At 46.6% G+C, this 22810-nt stretch overlaps 1 protein-coding gene across 2 annotated transcripts in view; it reads right to left on the minus strand.

Moving 5' to 3' along the window:
• Positions 1 to 11922, minus strand: part of EFCAB6 (EF-hand calcium binding domain 6) — a 1227964-nt gene extending 1216042 nt beyond the window's left edge. For both annotated transcript variants that reach the window (XM_069628134.1, XM_069628133.1), the window contains exon 1: positions 11785 to 11922. The gene's annotated coding sequence lies outside the window, so the exon portion shown is untranslated. The remainder of the gene's footprint in view (positions 1 to 11784) is intronic.
• Between the last annotated feature and the right edge of the window lie 10888 nt (positions 11923 to 22810).

Here is a 22810-nt window from a genome sequence, read left to right on the forward strand (position 1 = left end):
ACATTGGAGGCTCGGAAGGCAAGAAAAGGCCCACGAACTAGAGGAGAGGAGAGGACAAGGAGAGTATGGGCCCAGCGAATGGAACGGGGTCACAAGGGAAAAGCTCATGAAATTTAAGGAGTGTTGAGAACAAAGGAGAGGGACCCCCTCTTAGATGAGAAGTGAACCATGAGGGGCCAAGACTTAGGACTGGCGACACTTCAGAGAAGCAGGTACCCACCCCGCCAGAGGCCAGAAAGGAACGTTAATAGAGGATAACCACACGGATAGACTCCAAAGCTAACGTGAATGCGACCACGAGACAAAACAACAGGAGCTCGCCAGGAAAACTACAAAGGTGGCCACATGTCCAAGACGAGGAGGAAGGTGGAGTCAGCAATCCAGCAGACCCCCCAAATAAGGCAAGAATCGAGTATCAAACAACTGTGGAGCTCGGAGAATACATCACGCTAGAAGAGTGGATTAACCAGCCACAACCCGCAAACCCCAGAGACAAGACCAGAAGGAGCAATGGCACTATGCAAAGAGGACATGCAAAGCTGGTTCAAAGAGTTCCAAGACCAGTTTATGGCCTCCTTCCAAACACAGTTTGAATCTTTAAAAGAAGAAATGAAACATTTGTTGCAGGAACTGAGAATCGACGTAGCCAAATTGGAAGAAAGGACTGACACTAGAAAAGGCAGTGCAAAATATGGAGGAAGACTGACAAAAAATTAGGAAGCCATATGACATTTATCATGCCGATCACACAACCTGGAGATCCAGTGTGAAGACCTGGAAAACCGCTCACGGAGATCCAACGTCAGGATAAAAAACCTTGCAAAAACAGTAGAAGATAAAGACCTGAGAAGTACCGCCCAACAACTTTTTCCAGACATTTAGGCAAACGAGGCAGAAAAATTGGTGCAGGTAGATACTCTACATCGAGTGGGCCCACGCAGAACAGGAGACCCGGGCACACGCCCAAGAGACGTACTAGTGGCCATTGCTTCCTACAGCCAAAAGGAACAAATTCTATGAAAGGCGAGGACGGCGGGTCAAGTTAGAATAAATGGGGAGGAAGTACAACTATACCAACACCTCGCACAATCCACGCTGCAAAAGAGGAGGAGGATGGGACCAATGTTCGCTCTAATTATTTTTCCCAAAGTGCAGAAATGATTAGCCTTCACGCACACATTATTTTCCAAGTGCGCAACTGAATAACGATGTAAGCCACTTTGTGAGCATACGTAGTTAGCGAGATACCATCTCCAAAGAGTTTGGAATGAAATGTCCTCTTCCCAACCACCGGAATTCTTTAAAAATCAGTGTATAAGGAGCATTTTACAACTCTTCTTCCAAACCTATTGTCTAATGAAATCCAACATTTTATATGTGATCATAATGAGAGCTCATCAACCAGTCCAAGACTTCAAGATATGCCATAGTACCTACCAAACATAGTACTGCGCAGAAAAAAAAAACGTGTATGCACAAAAAAGCTTTGTATGCTCAGGATAAACAATAGGTTTAGTTGTGGCTATTCATTTGTCAGCACTGCGCAGAGACAATGCATAAAGTCTTTAATGCCATTGGGAAAAAACTCACGTTTATTACAAAAAACAAGTATCGCTAATTACTGACGTGGTTGTCAAATAAATTAAGACATTATGCAATTTCTGAAAGGAATGTGTCAGAAAACATGCCAATAGGAGTTCATGTGCCACTTTAATGGAGTAATGCAAGGGCCAGGAGAAAATGCCTCGCATAATGTGTCTAAGGATGATATTTGCATCAGAATAACTGCACCACAGAATATGATGAGCTGAATTCCTGGGCCTCTGCTTACTATCCACATTATGTTGTTCTGCGACTTCTGGCATTTACTCAAAACCAGCCTTACAGCTAGAAGGCATATACTATTGTACTAAAAACAGGGAAATGTACCCAACAAAAATGGGAAAACCATGAAAATATAGGCATCTACCCCCTGCTTCTACCCACAAAGTTCCACTGATCTCTTTTCAGATCGGTGACCAGCAGAGCAGTGTCATTGGTAGGAACTCGAATAATATTACTGCCTGATTTCAAGAGGAATTTTAAGGGGAAAGAACATATTTCAATAAGCATGAAGCCAATTACTTTCTTACTCCTGAGAAACCTTTTCATTCCACGTATGGAGTAAAATCCTATCGGAGCCCTGATTGTAACCCTGACATAGGAAGCGAAATTACAGGGCACATAATACAGCCTATAGTTTTGCCCACCCTTGATCACCACAGCCTGGACAAAAATCAACAAGGTTTCTTCTGGTGCCCCATTGAAGAAAACACATATATTTGCCCTTTAAGTCAATAGCAGCAATGCTCACAGTTACACCATATTGAGTACCTTCTTCTTTAACTAGGGACCCCTCTTCTGAAATTCACTGTTATCAGTTGAAAAAGATGCAGGTGGACGCTAGAAGCAATGAATGCAAACCCATGAATATATTGAAAAGTCCTCAGCAGCTGAGCATACAAAGTAATAGAAGGTGCCGGTTCCTAGGCTATTACTATAGTTTCCTAGCCTTGAGCAAACAAACACGCTTCCTTCACTGTATGGTACTGCCAAAACAGCTGATTTGTTTTTTTTTTTTAAAGTTGCCGATTTGTTCTTCACCCCAAAGGAGTGTTCTCATGTTCCCTTCCACCCGTTCCCCTCCCGGGCTCCTGTGCTAGCCTCCAATATTAGTTGACAGGGCTCTGTAAAAAGTGAGGGATTGTAGAAGTAAAACTCTAACTGGGATATATGTGTACCGACAATTCTCTGCAAGCAAATACAATTTAAAAGCCTCAGGATAATGATATGTGCAGTTTAAGAAAATGGCATTAATCTGCATGTGCACAATTACTATGAAGTGCATACAAGATTGTTTGCAACATACCCCACTTTTAAATGGTTGAGTAGGTTTCGACAAGTGCTCAGTGAAACCATTTTTGTATAGCAGAGAGTTAACAGATATTTTTTTAAGTTCTATGCCCCATGGAACACTGAACTATTTGAAAGGTTGCAGAGTGAGTGAAAAACATTCTAGTTCTCTGAATATTGTTGCCCTAATTTTATATATGAATAATGCCAGGTAGAGTCCCTACCAACTATACCTTACAGGCCAAGTAAATGATATTGTAATGTTGCTCTCCATTCATAGGGTAATGTTAGCAATGCTAAAGTGGGAGATGCTGAGCATGACATTTGCCTACTCAAAATCCTGAGAGTGCAAATAAATATTTTAGTTTTATAATGCGTTAACTTGTAAGGGGGGCTCTTCAAAGTGTTTGTGTCACATATGTATAAAGAATAGGAAGCATGGGATGAGGTTAAATATCCTAGTAGCCTGCTTATAGTCAATACCCGATATCTGAGCTGACACTCGGGTTACATAATGTGGGTAATGCCATGAGTAACAGAAATTCTTATGCTTGAACGTCATTCATATTATAACTTAAACCAAGACTTGTATCTAACTCTGGTAACCTTTTGCTGAGCTAAGTTAGGCAGAGTCAATGTTGTCTGCTAACATCCGCATGTGGCCTGGGGCGGAGTTCGAGTCATACAGTTTAAGTGTGGTAGAGTCAAGAATAGGATCCTGGGTGGGGAGGGAAGATAATTATAATTGAGTTAATGTGTGCAGGCATATCTTAGTTACATCTTCTGTTCATGGAGCCACTTTTTCATATTCATTTTTAACCTTGTCAAGTTTGCATAGTAGGGCAATGTCAATAGGGTACACCAGAATATCAAGAATAGTTAGTATAATCTAGCTTCATTTTGAGAGAGAGCAAATATTAGATACCTGCTGTGGCTTGCGCCTTATTAAATCTTATTTGAATAGGTGGGAATTGCCTGTGTGCCCTGCTAAAATTCTTCTGAGCGGCACCCAGAAGGTAGCTGGGCAAGCGCACATGCGCACAGCTTAGAGGGGACATTGGATGGGACTAGTGTTGACATTTCTGGCGTTGAAAAAACTGAGATACACATGGACATTTCTGTTCGGCCTACTCTTTACATGGGAAGGAAGACAACATAGAATCACGACATGTGAAGTAGGAATCCAGATCTTAAATCTACAAGTAGAAAACTAAGAGGGTAGCGAGGAACAACAAAGAGGAGATAGAGGACGCAGGAAACCGTGGGAATGGAAAACAGTGACTAAGAAAGGAAAAAGTGAAAATAAGAAATGAATCAGTAAAGAGAATCCACGACTGAGAACAATGAAAGTAAGATGATATGAACAGAGGGGAATGCAGATACAAGCAACACCCCGCGAAAGGGGGTAAGACCTTAACACATACTCATAAGCATGTGGCCCAAAGAGATGTAGGGGGGCAAAAATTGGAATCCTTAGTGGTGTTTAGTACTCCTCACAATGACTTCTCTGGGATGTTTTGAGGGCCAGGCGCGGCGGACCCACCGTCCGCACGGTCATAGGAACCTGAGTCCTCCTCAGGGGAAGGGTAGGGGAGGGGGGGTGAGGGGCAAGGGGAACCAGGGAGGGAGCCAGAAGGGAAAACGGAAGTGACAAACAACAGCGAGGTAGCGGGAGGAATAAGGAAGGGGAACATTCAAATGAAGGATCCTAAGGTCCTCACATACAATGTAAGGGGAATGAATACCCCAGTTAAGAGGAAAAAGGTTGGAAGCTTTCTGCGGGGGGGAAGGTTCAACATCCTAATGTTCCATGAGACACACATCTGCAAAAAAGACAAAGGGAAACAAACTCAGGGGGTACACTCAAATTTACCAGGCGAACGCTAGGGAGAAAAAAGGGTGGGGTGCTGATACCATTTCAGGATGGGTGGGGGCTACAGGTCCAAGACTCAATGGTGGACAAAAAGGGGAGGTATCTATTCTTGAATGTAACTATGGAAGGCCGCAAGGTCACATTGGCCTCAACCTACGCCCCCAAATACAGGCCAAGATGGGTTTCTGAGAAAGGTCCTATCCAAGCTATAGAGTTTAACTAAGGGGGATATCATACTAGCGGGGGACCCCAACATGGCATGGGTTCCCACCCAAGACAGGAGTGGGAACACTACACAGGGAGTACGAGCCCCATCCAAGGCTCTAAGGCGGAAGATGTATACACTAGCCTCATGATATTTGGAGAGCCGTGGGGAGACAGGAACAGGGTTATACACACTACTCCTGTGTACATTCATCCTTATCGTGGCTAGATTACATTTGGACCTCCACAGGGCTACTGGGGAAAGTGAAGGACGTAGAGTTGGGGTCCATATCATTGTCAGACCATGCCCCGCTTTGAATGAACATTACTATGAAGAACAGGAAAACAGGGCTATGGAAATGGAAATTTCCCATGGAGCTCCTGCATGACCCGATCCAGGAAGAATCCATTAGAGAAAAGATTGAGCAATACTTTAGAGGCAATGAAACAGCGGACGTGCCACAAGAAACGGTATGCGACGCATTCAAGGCGGTAATGAGGGGGCAATGGATAGCACTCAAAGCTAGGAGGGATAAACAGAGACACAAATGGGAAGAGGAATTGGAGGGGAAGCTGAGAAAAATTCTGCGGGAAATATCAAAGAATCCAAGTAACAAACTAAGGAAAGCATTAAGACACGTCCAGGAGCAATTGGAGGTGCTGAGAACAAAACGGGCCGAGAAGGGACTATTATATCTGAAGCAATGGCACTACGTGAAAGCCAATAAAGCGGATAGACATCTGGCTAGGCAGCTAAAGGATAAAAAGAGCACCCAAACAATCATAAAATTACAAAATAACCAAGGGCAGGTTAAAAACAGCAAATGAGGATATAGGGAAATTTTCAGGGAATATTATCACACGCTTTACAATTCAGACAATCCATCAGAACATGAACAGGAGGAAAATCTTACAAGGCTTTCACTCCCGCAGCTATCTGACGAAGAGAGGGGGCTCCTAGAAGAAGAGGTAAAAAAAAGTTATTACAGAATTAACATTAAACAAAGCCCTGGGTCCTCATGGATATCCAGCGGCCTTCTAGCCTTATCTCTGCTGCTTTATGCCATCTATTTAGAACCCCTAATTAGACCCCATTCGAAAAATACATAACAACCCACACTGGATCAAAGAGCTTCATGTCCAATCTCTATAGATTTTTGAATGATCAGGAAGAGCATGTTCAATGGAACTACATGAAGAAATGGGAAAAAAACATGGGGGGACGATTTCAAGGAAACAATGGGAGTATTTATGGGGAGCTATCCCAAAATTAACTTGCTCAATCCAAGTGAGGGAAATGTGGATTACAATCCTCCTACAATGGCACTACACACCGGAGAGGATCCATGTAATGTCCCACAGGCATCCGATCAATGTTGGAGGGGATGTAAGGCAGTAGGGGACTGGTCACGTATAATGGAGAAAATGCACAGTGTTACAGCCATTTTGGGATGGGGTGAAAACCCACATGCAAGGGATGTTCCAGGGTGTAGAACAGTTGGGGGACAAGATCTGAATGTGCGGGATGTGGGAACCAAAGATGAAAACATTCACAAAAGCACATAAACAACAGGCACCACCTACGCCCCAAGACTGGCTACAGAAAGTCTGGAATTTTTTGTTTCATTGGAATGGATAACATATAGGATTCAAGGCGACCATGAGAGATTCAAACAAGACTGGGGGTCAGCTTTGAACTATCTGCAAAGTGACTATAGGACGCAACGGTGCCACACAAAATCAGGACACTGGACATATTGGGAATATAAGGAACCCACGCTAAACAAAAGATGGACTCTACTTCTGCCATGGGGAGGGAGTGGGTAGGGGGGAGTTAACTGTTTCATGTATTTCTTGCATTGTGCAACAAGAAATCAATAAAAAATATGTGGGAGAAAAAAAAGTACACAACCTGAGTGATCCACTGTCAAACCCTTTTGTTATCATTCGGACATTCAATTTTCTATAAACTAAGAATACAGTTATAGTGCACTGAAAGGTGATGTCTGGTCCATAAGGATTGTATCGTATATATGTGTAATAATGTGGATAGGTTTTTTTGTCGAAGTTGGTGGCAGGTGCTGGAAGCATTTCACCCGAGAGAGAAAAACAGGAAAAGCTGTGCAGTAAAAGCTACATAGGAATGGGGCTGTGACACACCACTGCTATGATCCCCTGTGTGTCTGTATCACACCAAGAACACCCCCTTTTTCCAGGCCTGAACCTCACTGAGATAGCAGAGTACAATTCAACTAGCATCTTTAAAACCTGTGAGGGAACGGCCAAGTGGCATCTCTCCTCCAGACTATTTGCATATTTGCTCTCCGTTGTAGTTGAGTGTTATCTGTGTATTCGTTTATTTTGAGGTTGATCTTGGGGACACATCCCCCTCAGGGTTCCTTGTAGACAGTGAAGATGATGGTAAAGAATATGGACCTATAGGATAAGCTGCAGGTGATGTTAAATCAATGAGATTGACTGGTGATGATCCAGAAGAGCTGTTGGCAACGTATGAGGTGAACCGATGCAGTAGTGATTTATTGAGACTCATGCATGTTGTTAAGTAAGTTGAAAAGGATTCTGTGGTTGATCAGGTTCATCCCAGCAGACAGACAGAGGACCATCAGCGGGCAGAGTTCCACTTTATCCATGATATGAAGAGCACTATCTATGACATGGATGGTGGCTACTTGAGTGCTTCATCTCGGATGGAATCCTGCCATAGTCGCTATTCTCTTATTCAGCTATATCTTGATGTTTTTACAATGATTTTGCCAATGAAGGGTAAGGGTACTATGGGTCAGTAGTTTGTCTGATCATTTGGTTCAAGAAAGGTCTTCTTTATAATAAAAAGGATGCACCCTGTCTTTGGAGCCGCAGGACTCCTGATGAAGGGAGGTGAAGTGGATAAAAACTAAGGATATAACCGGGTGTGTACATTAAATCAAAATACAAAAGGATCCCTAGTCATGCTCCTGATGTATAACAGATAATGCTGGTTGATATCAGATTCCTTGTTATTAAGTATCTTTAATGTCAATAGCATGTCCACATATACACAAAACATCACATGCTGTAAACACATTATACATCCATAAAAAAACATTCACAACCAAAAGCTAGTTATAGACCATACATTAATCATAGAATTGCAATATTTCAGCATTTCCCCCTGGAAGATTTGTAGAAGACTAGCAAAAAAGTACCCATTCTCTGGACGGGTTCTGTAGACAGACATGAGGACACGCTGATCAATTGTTGAAAATCAAAGATCCTGTAGGTCGATTTTCCAATTCACTTATCGCTTGATGTGCTTTGTATCCTGAAGTAAACTGCACTGAGAATGGGTGCGTGCGGCTGGCTGACATACCCCGGAGCAGACGTTGGGGGGAGGCGAGAGTTGGTGTTCTGCTGCAATCTGAAGAATGCATGGGTATTACCCCTTCTAAAAAAACATTTCTAGACTCAAATATACCTACAAATTTCAGACCCATTACGACAGTCCCCTTCTTACTTAAGATAATTGACAAAGCCTCCTACAACCAAATTCAAAACTATCTAGAGGCCAACAAAGTACTTGGAGTCCGCCCATCTGGCTTCAGGCCCCAACACGAAACCGAAACAGCCTTGATTGGCTTAAAGATACTGATTGATGACCTGAAAGAAAAAGGTAAATCTGCCGTCTTGCTCCTGCTGGATTTGTCTGCCGCCTTTGATCTTGTTGATCATAAAATTTTATGTAAGCACCTTTACACGACAGCACACTTTTCAACAGAAGCAACAGCATGGATCGACTCCTTTTTTTAAAAAAAAAACTATTCATGAGTCTCTTCTCTGCCACAGACACACCAGACCCTATCCCTATCTCCTGTGGAGTTCCACAAGGATGCTGCGTCTCCCCAACCATGTACAACGCATTTCCCAAACCACCGTTTGATGATCTGGATGCACTGGTTGTCACCTACACTAAATATGCAGATGACACCCAGATCTTCATACCCCTGTCTAGCGACTACAACAAAGACCTCATCCTTATAAATAAAATATACCTCATCATTCAGGCATGGATGACCACACACGGCCTCTGCCTGAATGAGAGAAGACAGAACTTCTCCTAGCCACCCCCATTAACATGAAAAAATTGAGTGACCCATTCCGTTCCTTTTGTATTGACGGCAACATCATCAAAGTTGCCTAGGATGTAAAAACCCTAGGTTTTTACCTTGACGCCTCTTTGAATTTGCACAAACAGGTAAGTGCAATAGCCTCTGCTTCAGCATACACATGTAAACTCATTTGTTCCTGCAAACCATTTCTATCTGTGAAGAGTTGTACGAACTTAGCCAGAGCCTTAGTATTATCCAAAATCGATCATTGCAATGCACTGTAACTAGGTGCTAGCAAATACATCATTAAAAAACTCCAGATCCTACAGAACAATGCTCTGAGAACTGCCCTTAGTATACCACATAGACAACACATCTCGACCATCAGATGTGACAACAACTGGCTCTCCATCAAAGAGAAAATACAGCTTAAAACAGCTTCCCTGACTTGCAAAAACCCCAATAGGGCAGCAGCCCCTCAATATTTAATGGAAAAAATCACCAAGAATCACCAAGACCGACTAACTAGGTCTTCCAGTTCTAACTGTCTGCAAGTGCCCTATAAACTCTAAATGAAGGTGGCTGCAGCTTCCCAGTTATGGCAGTGCAGCTCTGGAACTCCTTAGCTGCCACTCTAAGAGCTGACCAATCCTTCTATAAATTCAGGAAAGATATGAAAAACTGGTTGATATCCAATGATACACCCTACTGGCCACCTCAATAGTACGTGTGTCCATTAGTGTATATATTGTCATGTGATCTCCCTTTACCCATTGCTCCCTTGCTTATATTTCTGTATGTAACTAAGAAATTGCATATTCTTGTAATGCGCCTAGATACCTTCGGGTGAGACGTGCAATATAAATAATAAACAAATACAAATACAAAATACTGGGACTTTATGTGCTCTCTCCCCACCTGTCGCCTCACCTTGGCGTGGTGCAGTTCATTGCGGTTCAAATATCTCAGAAACTGTGCATCCTAGCGCCTTGAAAGGTGGTTTTCGAGGTCCCTCCCCGTGTCGAGACTCGTCCTTCTATGACCACATTCATGTTTCGCCAATTTCAGGCAACGTCTCATGTGTGAAGGTGCTGAAATCCAGGGGAAGGGGTGGGGTGTCCAAATGTCATGTAGCTAGTAATGTCCGGAGGGTCCTAACAGGTAACTATGCAAAATGTGGTGCAAATTTGTGAAACGTGTGGAATTGTATAAGGAACAATGCTTCGCCAAGCCACAAACAAATGTCAACTTTTATTAATATATATTTAAATAGTAGAAAAGAATCAAGACCCTGTCTTCAGGGCCTTGCACGAAGGAGGTGCTGTTGAGATGTTGAGCAGATGGATGAAGGCTTCCCTTGACATGGTTTGATCAAGAGATGCTGGGAGTGTCATTATTGTAGGAGGTGGCTTCGGGAAAGCTGGGGATGGGTGACAGTTCGTCCAGTGAGATAGTCTTGAAGTCAGTTCATCTTTGTTTGTGGCAGGAGGGTTTGGTGGGCAGTTAATGATATGTCTGGCATTGTTAGGAAGTTATTGGATCTTGTCAGTATTGGCAATGAAGAAGTCATTGATGGAATTACATGTTTCGGTAGACTGTGGTATGGCAGGTTTTGGTGTGGAGCTGATGCAATTTTGTTATAGAGTTGGATTAGATTTTGCTTTTGTTGGCAGCTTTGGATAAATATTCAGATCTCTAAAATATCTCTACTTTAAAGATTAGCTTGAATATAGATACAGTTCTGCGTGCAGGATTAAACTCATCCCAAAGGCCTTCTAATTACACACTTGAATGAAGCAGGGGTATCAGTACATCTCGGGCCATATTGGCGGGACAGTCCCTGATATGTTTGGCAGATGAGCATCAATATGGCATCAATGTAGAAACTTCTGATTTCCCTAGGAGAATATGTCTCATACGAAGAAAGGAATGGAAATTCGAATATCTCCTGAATGAACACATTTATCTGCTGGTTATTTATTTCCATTGCTGTATTCTCATATTTCAAAAAATATATTTTTCTGTGTGTAAACTGGAGGTGCTTTATTCGCATATCACTAAGCAACCAATTCTATAGGATATGACACACAAATACGCGCTCTTCCCAAAATTGGTCAGTACACAAATACGCGCCCCTCCCAAAATAGGTCAGTACACGTTTGCTATAAAAATGCATTGTCAATAGGTAGGGCCAGAAAAACCTCGGTTTTCTAGAATACTTTCAAGGTGCTTGCAATATCTATATATAAAGAGCCCCAATTTCCCTTAGTCCTGCAGGCTGAGGGGGCTGACGGTTTATGGAGTTGTTCGAAGCTAGTACCCTGCAACTTTAAATCATAATGGTCTCCTCGTGCCAACACCGTGTGGCTGTGCACCCAACACTAATTTCGAGCCCAGGTTACAAGGAGTTTCAGTGGGAATGCACAGAGTAATCCTTAGAGAAACGTCTGTTGTGATAAAGCTGAACAATTAACAATGAGGTCAACATTAAGAGTTTCGAGAGGTGTTGTGTTTATTTGCTTTCAAAACTAAATTACATTAAAAAAAATAAAAAAGAGAGTCTGGACTCTGTGAGAGTGGGAAACAATTGACGTTCGATTGGTCACACGCAGTCAAATAATCTGCACCCCGCCTGCAGGATTATCGCAAAATCATCCTGAAATGGGTTTTGTGGTCGCGTAGCCGTGTCTACCCCCCTTTCAGCCTTACCTCTTTAATTTGTCAGAATAACGTACACTTCTCCTCTAACGCGTCACTGGGATGCCCGCTGCCCACAATACTGTACTCTCTGGCGCTGCGGGATCTCTGCTGCCTGAACTGCATCAAAGAACTCGCAAGTTTCCTCTTCAGCGCTGCAACTAGTGTTTCAATGACGCGGTTGCCATAGTAACCCCGGCTATGTACGATTGGCCGCGCTGTTCCGCCCTTAGAACAAACTCGGTCCTGATTGGAGAAACGTCCGAACGAGAGTAGAAGAGAGCAGAGCATGGGTTACCTTTTCCAGTCTGTTTCCTCTGTATTCAGTGAAGGGTAGGGGAGTACAACTATTACTTTCACAGTCGGTCTCGTTTTTTGATGGAACCTGTTGTAATCACGTGCATTGACGACACTATTGAGCCTATTGCAAAAACTGTTCGTTCCGACAAAGTTTCTTCGTGCTTTAATTATATCAATACAGGAACAATTAATCGACATTGGATTCTTGTAATGGGACTCTCAGCAACGGAGCTGGTTTTATTGTAACGTTTATGCCACTTACAACCTCATACATACAGTACCAGCGATGTGTCCACGGAAAAACTTACTTTTTAACCCACTTTCATCCTATGTAAGGTTGTTTCCTCCACGTCCATCCCCCTACATGCTAACATTATCCATTCCATTCGGGGAGACAGTAGTCCAGTCTTGGTAGTAACTTTGCATTCTGGGATTTGTAGTCTAGGGATTATAATGGCGAAATCCTGGGGTACAAGTCTGAGAATGCAAAGTAATCTATAATCTTGTCATGTAAGCACCCATTGTTAGATTCCAGCCCGCGGTGTGCGCACCCGGGGGCTGGCGTGTCAGGGCTAGGCCGCACGGCCTGTGGCACAGCGCCAGCGCGAGCTGTATTGAAGTACACCCACGCTCGTTGCTGGTGTGCCCCGGAACTGCCTCCCGAACGCGGGGGCAGGGCTTTTATTAGAGACGCCCTGCGTCACCGCGTAGCGGGACGCAGGGCGGAACATAACATTCCTCCTTTATTGTAAAACAACGAAAACACAATACAACATGCACTCAACTGGTGTGCCTTGGCTACCACACATAGTCACTTAGCTTGGCTGGCGGTCTCGTGGCAGTTCTCAGGCGGTATCGCCCTTCTCGGGGACTACACCCCCTTGGTTCCCGATCGGGTTCACTTTCATTGGTGGTGTCCTCGAGGCTAGGGGCCTCCGGTGGTTCCCAAGTTCTGTCCTCCGCTCCTGTTTCATCTGGGATGGATCCAGGCTCCTCTTCGCTGGCCCGAGCGTCTTCTTCTTCCCAGTGACACTCTTTGTCTGTCCACAGGGTGCGGGGTACCGCCTTGAACCACGACGAATTCCTCGTCACTTGACGGCGTCCTCGTGTCACTGTCACCATGGATCCGTGCCGATCACTGACGGTCCATGGCAGTTCCTCATATCTGGTGTCGAGCTTTGCCTTGGTGGGGTTGCGTAGCATGATGATTCGAACCCCACTTGATGGTTAGACGGCCTCGCTCTCCTCTTGCCACTCATGTGGGCATTGGCATCCCGTCTCCTCATTTCTGTGCGTTCCTCGTTGATCGCGTCCGGGGTCCTGCTTGGATGATGCGGGATCGAGGATCTGATGACGGTGCCAAACATGAGGTCCGCCGGTGGTATGCCAGTTGTGCTGTGGACGGTGACTCGATAGTTTTGTAGGAAACGGTACAGGTCAACTTTCCATGGGCTTGCGTTCGCCTTGGATACCCTGAGCACTTTGTTAATTGTTCTCATGAATCGTTCAACGTCCCCGTTTGCCTGGGGCCATCCCGGCATGATGTGGTGGTACTGTATATTGAGTTCCTGCAAATAGTTTTTGAAGTCCTCCCCTGTGAACGGCGGCCCGTTGTCACTTTTGATGGATGTGGGTAATCCGTGAGTTGCGAACATCTTCTTGATGGCCGGAATGACCACTTCCGCCGCTGTGGATTCAACTATTTCTACTTCAGGATATCGTGAGTGGTCATCAATGGCCACCAGGAGGTAGAGGCCTTCGCGCAGCTTACAGAAGTCAATGCTGATTGCCTCCCACCGAGAGCGGCCGCCTTCAGCCGATAGAATAGGTTCCGGTTCTGGCGGGGCTCCCGTTATCTGACAGGATAGGCACGTGTTGATTAGCGTCTCGACACGTTCTTCGATCTGGGGAAACCATACCCTGTGCCTTATGCGGGCCTTTGTTCTCACCAGTCCTTGGTGTCCTTCATGCGTTAGGGCCACAACCCTGGCTTGTAGTTTGAGAGGAATTACGATGCGGTTTCCTCTGAGTATCACTCCGCCTTCTGTGATCGACAGATCTTGCCTGACGGCGAACATGCCGGACAGAAACCCTTTCGCTTCCTCGGCCCTGTTGTGGGTGTAGCTCATGAAAGTCTTCCAGTCACCTGAGATGATGGCATCTCTCACTAAGTCGCAGCAAGGGTCCTTGTGGGTTTCCGACTCAATTTCTTCGATGCTTACCGCCTTGGGTCTCATTGCACGTACCACTTGGCATATGTGTTCCTCAGTCTCTTCGGCTACTTGGATCTCGTGTTGGGTTGCCGCTCGCGGATGCCTCGAGAGAAAATCCGCGGGGTTTCCACTGCCTGGTCGGTAGATGAGATTGAAGTCGTATTGCTGAAGGTGTAGGAGTCATTTGGTGATTCGTGCCGGAGGGTGCGACGATGTCCCCATGAAAATGGGCAGTAGGGGTTTGTGGTCGGTGATCGTCGTGAACCGACGCCCATATACGTAAAGGTGAAAATGCCTGCACCCCCACAACACGGCGATAGCCTCCTTTTCGATGTGAGAGTACCTCTGTTCGGTCTCCGTGAGGGCTCTCGAGGCGTACGCTATCGGCCTTTTCTCCCCTTCCTTCGTTACCTGCATCAGGATGGCACCGAGCCCAACCGGGCTTGCATCCACGAACAGTTCTGTGGGTAGTTCGGTGTTGCAATATGCCATTTTGGTGTTGACAGACAGGGAATCTTTAATGCTTTCGAACGCGTCCTGGCATTTTTGCCCCCAGTCCCACTTGGTGTTGGCTTTCGTCAGTTCCCGTAATGGCTCAGATAGGGTTGCCAGGTCTCGGATGAACCTCCCGCAGTAGGTGGCCATGCCTAGGAAGCTGCGTACTTCCGTGGGGGTCATCGGTGGGCTTGCGGCCTGAATGTCTGCGACCTTCTGGGGGTCAGGGGAGATGCCCGTGCTGCCAAACTTATAGCCAAAAAAAGTGATTTCTGACCGGAGGAACTCACACTTCTCCTGGTGTATGGTGAGCCCAGCTTCTTGTAGTCTGCCTAGTAGGGTTCGAAGCCTTTTGATGTGCTCTTCTTTGTCGGGGGCGTGAATCAAGATGTCGTCGCTCACATTGAGGACACCAGTGATGCCCCTGATGACCTCTTGAATGGTTTGCTGGAATACCTCAGCCGCCGACGATATCCCGAAACTCAGGCGTTTGTATCTCCGCAACCCCAAGTGCGTCGAGAATGTCGTGATATAGCGAGAGTCCGTGTGTAGCTTGAGTTGGTGATACCCCGCCTTCAGGTCAACCTTTGAGAACACACAAGACCCCGTGAGGTCAGCCACGATTTCATCTATTGTTGGTGTTTGTTTGTTTGTTTTGTTTTGTTTTATTATTTATAATGCGCTATTGTACCCGAGGGTATCAGGGCGCAACATTTACAAGAATATGCAAAGCTTAGTTACAAAGTATACAAGTTCAAATAGCATAGAGAATGTACAGAGCAGTAGATGAGAACACACAATATATACAGTATATACAAATTGGAAGGTGGCACACAAGTTAAACGATTGCGGATCGCGAGAGGGTGGCTTTAGCACTTATCTATTTTGGCTGTCCTTCAGTTTGAGCCATGAAATTACCTTGGAACGGAAATTCAGGTAGGGCATGTCTACTCTGAGGTTGGGGGGCAGAGAGTTCCATAGTTTCGCTGCCTTTACCGGGAAACTATTACCTCCTATGGTGGCAAGTTTGTAATTTGGGACAGAGAGGCAATCTTTGTAAGCAGTTCTGAGTGGTCTTGCGGAGGCTTGTCTATGGAATCTGTTAGTCAAGTAGATTGGGGCAGCGTTGTTAAGAGATTTGTAAGTAAGTGAGGCCGTTTTTAGGAGAATTTTGTCTCTGGTGGAAAGCCAGTTATTCTGTTGGCTGAAACCTGATATATGCTCTCTTCTGGGGATGCCCAAGGCTGCTCTCAGGGCGTTATTCTGGAGGGTTTGTAACTTGTTGGTAGTAGCCTTGGAAGTTCCCAGGTAGAGGGCGTTGCAGTAGTCAAGGCGGGATAGAATGAGGGCTCTAGCGAGTGTAAGGCAACTAGTGTCTGACAAAAATGGTTTAGCTGAGCGGATTAATTTGCATGTGTAGGCAGATGAAGATGCCAGTGAGCTAAGTTGTCTTTTGAAGGAGAGGTTAGAATCCAGGTAAAAGCCCAGTGTTTTGACCTCCTGTCCAACTTTGATGTTATTCCCATCTATCATGAAGGAATTGTAGTCCGGGCTGAGTTTCCCTAGACTATGTGTTGTTCCCAAGATGATAAGCTCTGTTTTTTCATCATTCAGGCATAGTCCATGAGTGGCCATCCATGCCTGGATGATGATGTACACCCTATTCAGCAAGGCCAAATCCTTTCCATAATCTCCAGAAAGCGGAAGGAGGATCTGAGTATCATCTGCATAGTTAGTGTAGGTGATACCGAGATGATCCAAATCATCGAAAAGGGGCTTAGTGAATATATTGTACAATGTAGGGGAGACGCAGGAGCCCTGTGGAACACCACAGGTGATAGGTATAGGGTCTGCTGCAGCTGTAGGCGAAAATACCCTCATGGTTCTTCCGTTAAGGAATGAGGTGATCCATGAGATGGCCTCGGGAGAGAAGTGTGCTGCTGTGTGGAGGTGTGAGCATAAGACAGAGTGGTCGACCAGGTCGAAAGCTGCAGATAGGTCGAGAAGGAGGAGCAAGGCAACTTGTCCTTTGTCCCTAAGTGTATCAATCTGAGCTTTCAGGTCGATGAGAGCAGTCTCAGTCCCGTGTTGAGGGCGGAACCCAGATTGTCTAGATCCTAAGAGGTGGTGTTCTTCCAGGTGTTTCTGTATTTGAACATACGCTACCTTATCTAAGATTTTTAGTAGGAAGGGAACAGTCGTTATAGGTCGGTAATTGGTGGGTATGGCTGGGTCGAGAGTAGGTTTTTTTAGTAAGGGAAGTACCCAAGATTGTTTTAGATTGCTAGGGATGGAGCCGGTGGAGAAAGAGGCATTGATCAATTTCGTGATGAAGGGTGAAAGATCGCGGGCAGCGTCTTTGATGAGCTGTGCCGGGCAGAGGTCTCCCTGGCAGTTAGATGGTCTCAGGGACAAGATGATTTTTTCCACATCGAGTGTGTTGACTTTAGTGAACTTGAAGCGCATGGGGTCTGTAGTTGTACACTTGTCCGGTTTTTTAGAAGGGGGCATGTCTTTTACGGTCTCTTTTTTGCTGGAGATTTTGGTTTGAAGGGTCTTGATCTTATTAGTCAGGGCATTCTGAATTTCTGAGCACCAGTTTTTATCTTTGGTGCAGGTATCAGGGGGTAGTATGGGAGTTTCAACTTCTTTGAGAATGGAGAAGAGTTCTTTCATGTTTGATTTGGCTGATGATATACGAGAGTCATAGGACGTTCGTTTGGCCACATATATTTCTTTTTTGTAGAGGGCAGATATTTTAGATAGATTGAATTTGTTAGCAGCTGAGGGGCATTTTTTCCAAGTGACTTCGCAGTTTCTCTTTTGTTGCCTCAAGTTTTTAAGGAATGGTGTGTACCATTTGTTAAGGTGTGATTTCTGTTTGCTCGGTTTGAGTTTGAGAGGGGCGATGAGGTCCAGTGCTGAGGCCATGGCTTTATTATATTCCTCAACTAGGATCTCTGGGTCCGCCATGTTCGAGAGTGTGTCGAGTTTTGGGAGTAGGTTTGGGATGAGTCTTTCTGCTGTAATGTTTTTCTTGTTTCTGGTGAGAATAGGTGGGGCTGTAGTGATAGGCAGGGGTGTAGGTCTGTCTGTGGTTAACCGGAACGAAACTAGGTGGTGGTCAGTCCAGATTAGAGGTGAGATATTGGTAATATTTGCTACGCAGTTGTGATCGGCCACCCAGTCGAGTATTCTACCTTTTGAATGAGTAGGGGCCATGGTTCTTTGTGTGAACCCTAGTTCAACAAGGGTGGTGCCTATAGCGTTGGATATAGGGTCTGCTGGGTCGTTGTAGCCTAGGTTAAAGTCCCCCAAGGTAAGGACTTGTGCTGAGGTTTTGAGGTTGCTAGTTAGGATAGCGTTAAGGTCTTCATCAAAGGTACCGATGGGTCCTGGTGGGCGGTAAATCAAATGTATGGTGAGGGTTTGGGTGTTAGTGAGTGGGACTTTGACTGACAAGTTTTCGCAGGTTTGGACATTGGAAGGTGTAGCGAGTCTCATGTGTAGGCTGAGTTTATGTATAATGGCGACACCCCCTCCTCTGGACTTGGGGCGATCTTGCCTCAGGATGGTGTACTTGTCTGGGACTGCTAGCATAATCATAGGGCCTGCTGCAGGGTGTAACCAGGTCTCAGTGATGGCGAGGAAGTCTAGGTCGTCTTTGAGGATTAGATCTGCTATTTCTGTAGCATGTGCTACTAAGGATCTGGCGTTGATTAGGGCTCCCTTGATTTTAGGGCTGGCTGTCTTTATGTTGGTAGTTGTGTTTTCAGTAGCGCTAGTATGGCGTTTATCTTGAATTTGTGTGCTCTGGCTATGGTGGGTGAGTAAGGGGTTAGAGTTGAGGTTATGATGAGAGTTAGGGTTTTTAGTGTTAGGGTTAAGTTGAGGTAGCGGCTTTAAGGACTCTTTTGATGGCAGTGTTCGGGAGGCGCATATCTATGCAGATCCGCACTTTTCCAGGCTGTTTGGGTTTTCGCGTTACCACCATTGGCGAGACCCATGGTGTGGGTCCTGTGACCTCTTCTATGATGCCGGCTTCTTCCAAGGCCTTGAGTTCCTGCTCCACTTGGTCTCTCATGTGGAACGGTGTTCTCCGATGTCTTACGGCCTTGGGCTGTACGGTTTCATTGATGTGCAGTTTGATGGTTTTGCCCTTAAGACAGCCTATTCCCTCTTGTAGCTTGGGGTATTGTCTTAATATGTTCTCCACCTCCTCGACCTCATCGACGTGGCAGACGAATTTGACCACTCCCAGATCTTCTGCTGCGTCCCCACTCAGGAGGCATTCGATTCCTGCCTTCACGACATAGACTTTGGACCATAGTCTGTTTTCACCGTGTTCCAGCATCGTGCAGAACCTGCCAATCACTGGTAGGGGCTTCCGGCTGCCATATGCGTATAACAGCGTGTCTGTGCTTTTCAGATCTGGTAGGGGTTTAAGAGTCTGGAATATGCTTGTGGGCATCACATTCACTGAGGCGCCTGGGTCAATGGTCATGAGGATGCGCTGGTTCTGGACGGTGACCATGCACTTGCGCCTTCGGGCAGATTTTCTTGGCGGTCCCTGACCTTGGCTCAAAGCATGCACCAGATACACCTTCCTCCCTTTTCTGTCGTTGTCTTTACTGATGTCTTGCTGCACTGTCGAGACGTCATCCCCTTCTTCCTCCGTGGAGGAGTTGGCCACTGCGACCCTCCTTGCGTTGGCCTGCTTCTTTTTCTTGGTCGCATTCTTCTCAGGAGGATTCGGTGGGGGCTGAGTGAAGCTGCCCACTGATCTGCATACGGTAGCATAATGATCCTTCCTGCAGCATGCTCCACACGTGGTTCCTTGTGCGGGACAGTTGCGATGGCCATGTCGTGGGCCACCACACCAGCCGCACTCTGTGGGCCCGGGAATGCGCGGTTGCCACCTGTTCTGGCCATATCCCCTGCTGTGGTCCTCTCTCGAGGATAGTTTATTGGAGATCTGGGCGACCATGGCAGTGCTGAGGGCAGGTTGCAGTCTGTGTAGCGTGGCCTCCATGTTGGCCGCTCTGGTGTGAGCCAGTTCCCTTTGGCGTCCGAGTTCAAGGATGCGCTGTAAAGGAATGCCTCTCTCGCTGAGGATCAGGCATCTTAGTTTTTCTGAGTGTACACCATTGATGACTTGCCTCCTAATTTCCCTCTCCACGTATGTGAACTCGCAGGACATGGCCAATTTACTCAATCGGGTGTGGTACGCGTCTAAGGTTTCATCCGCTTCCTGTATAGTGGTGGAGAATATAAAAGTCTCGTAGTCCGGGTTTAGTTGAGGGAGAAAATGAGCTGTGAGGGCATCTTTTGCGCTTTGGTATGCATCTTGTCCATCATCAACATTGAGGGAGTTGAAAATGTGCAGTACCTCGTCACCCACACTGAGCAGTAGGTGTGCTTTCATCTTCCTGGCCGCCGTAACCTCCTTGCACTCCATCGCCATCTCGAACTTCTGGATCCACAGCTGCCATCTGGGTCCGCTTGACGATGGGTCCGTGAAGGGGTCAAATGGCTGGATTAGAGTTGACGACCCTCCTTGCGTGCGAGGCTGGGGGGATGACAGCGACAGGTTTGCCGCAATTCTGGATGGCGTGGTGGGCCCAGGGGTTGATGTGCCGGCCGCCATGTCGACGTGTACCTTGTCGGTGCTGTCGTGATACGCTCAAGTGACTGCCAGCTCTGAGGAATCGGGCCTTCACCGGATGTGCCGCGGCCCCCTACCCCTGAGTGTGGAAGCGCAGGACCTGGTGCTTCAGCGTTGCCCTGGTTGGCAGTCCGTGTCACTGCATTCAAATATGGGTGTCCAGATGTCGACTGGCTCCACCATGCCCAGCTGGATGTCGTGGGGCAAAGGAGAAATGCAGATGTGGAAACAAATGAAAAAAAAAAATGTTTTTTTTTTTTTGGGTGGGGGGTCACGTGTGCGATCCGCCCCCCACCGGGTGTCCAAAAATTTCGACGCGATGGATGTGGGCCATCGGTTTGCTTTCACACGCCGAGCGCATGTTGGATTTCGTTCCACCTCGTCGCCATTGTTAGATTCCAACCCGCGGTGTGCGCACCCGGGGGCTGGCGTGTCAGGGCTAGGCCGCGGCGGCCTGTGGCGCAGCGCCAGCGCGAGCTATATTGAAGTACACCCACACTCGTTGCTGGTGTGCCCCGGAACTGCCTCCCGAACGCGGGGGCGGGGCTTTTATTAGAGACACCCTGCGTCACCGCGTAGCGGGACGCAGGGCGGAACATAACACCCATGATAAACCAGGAGTGGTAAATAACAGCATAATATCCCGTACATACCAACGTGCCGCATTTCATTCGGAAAATGCTTGCCCCGTCCTTTTTAAAAAATCGTTCCCTTCCGGGACATGTACTCCTAGATTTTCCCATTATGATTCTAGGATAACAAGACCCAGAAGGCAAAGTTCAAACCAGGACTAGTCTAGCATCTGCCGAATGGAATGGGGCATATTAAAATGTATGGTATCCCCGTCCCAAACATGTGTCCCCTCAGTAGAGAAACACAGGTTTTTTTTATACAGTTTTACACACTAGAACACATACAGAAAAGTGAATATGATACATTTAGTCTGTAATATTAAACAATGGACTGCCTAGTAAATCGTGGGGGCATGGTTTTGCAGAACCATCCAAGCTCGATTTAATGAAAATCTGACCATCCATGTGCGTGAGTGGACTGGGAACCAAAAGAGTTCCTGGACGCACAGTGTGAACAAGCCGAACTCCATTCCAATGGCCCCCCTCCCCTTCTACTCCCCTCTGTTTCTCCTATAACACCTGATGAGGTTTCTAGACAAGTCCGCTCTATGAAAGTCTCATCCAAACAGGTGCTGCCCTGCTCCTCCAGAGCACTCCAGGTATCCCCCCTGACCTGGTGCCCCCTTCTCACTCTTGCACATGCGTGTTTCCCCTGCGTCCTGTCCTCGCACCCCCCTCTCTACTTGCGCTCCCTTGCATCTTAGATGTGTGCACCCCCTTCCTCCCCTCTGCCGCTGCGCTCCCCGCATCCCCAGCGGGCCTTTGCTCCCCTCTTCCTAGCTCCCCCCCTGATCTTTTGTGTACTGCTCTTTATCTTTTTGTTTCTCCAGGCTTGTTTGCTTATATTGTACTGCCTCCATTCCTGCTGTGTTTATATTTACCTCTAGGTTCCTCTGGTGATTGTTCTTTTCCTTGCTTTTGTTTCTCCAGGGCTGTTTGCTTACATTGTACTGGCTGCATTCCTGTGTGTTCATTCCTTATTTCTGGGTTCCTTTGGTGACTAACTTGTCTATGCATTGCATCTGATTTTCTGTCCATGTTCTGTCCTCTGTGTTGCCCCCTCCTTCCGTGTCCCCCACTAGTGTTCCCCCTGCCTGCTTCCCAGCGCTACCCCCTGTCGCTGCTTGGGCTCCCCTGTCCCTCCCCCCCTTCCTCTCTGCACTTTCTATGGTGCTTTCTGTCTCACCTATCTTCTCTAACTGCGTTTCTATCGACTATCCTATCCCTCTCACTAAGTCTCGCAGGATGAAGCTCAAGAGGGATATCCTGGTCTCCAACCCAGGTATCCCTATCGCTGATACCTACACTAGTGCTTCCTCGAGACAGACCCTTACCGACATCCTCTTTGTCGTTCCCGCTCCAGACCCATGGACCCCCCCCCCCATATGGTCTCTGTTCTCTCCTTTTTCTTTTCCAAGATCAATGTTTACCTAAAAGGCACTGTCTTGGTCCAAGGCTCTCAGGCCAACCTCCTCCTTTTTGATAGACGCTTCCCACGCCTTATCAACTTCCTTTCTTCTGCTGTTCCTTCTTTCCCCTCTCTAGCTTCTCTGCCACCGCCTTCCTCTGCCACCTCTACATCTATCTCTGCTGCTTCTCCCTCCACCCTGTTGCATTCTTCATGCGCCACCCCGCTGGCACCCAACTCCTCCCCCCTGGCTACCTTGCCTACTCCTCCTTCCTCTGCCCATCCTCGGGCACCTGCAACACTCCCGTAAGGCATACCTTTGACC

This window comes from Ambystoma mexicanum, chromosome 12 (assembly GCF_040938575.1).
Source record: "Ambystoma mexicanum isolate Mex_15411 chromosome 12, UKY_AmexF1_1, whole genome shotgun sequence".
Classification (NCBI taxonomy): domain Eukaryota; kingdom Metazoa; phylum Chordata; class Amphibia; order Caudata; family Ambystomatidae; genus Ambystoma; species Ambystoma mexicanum.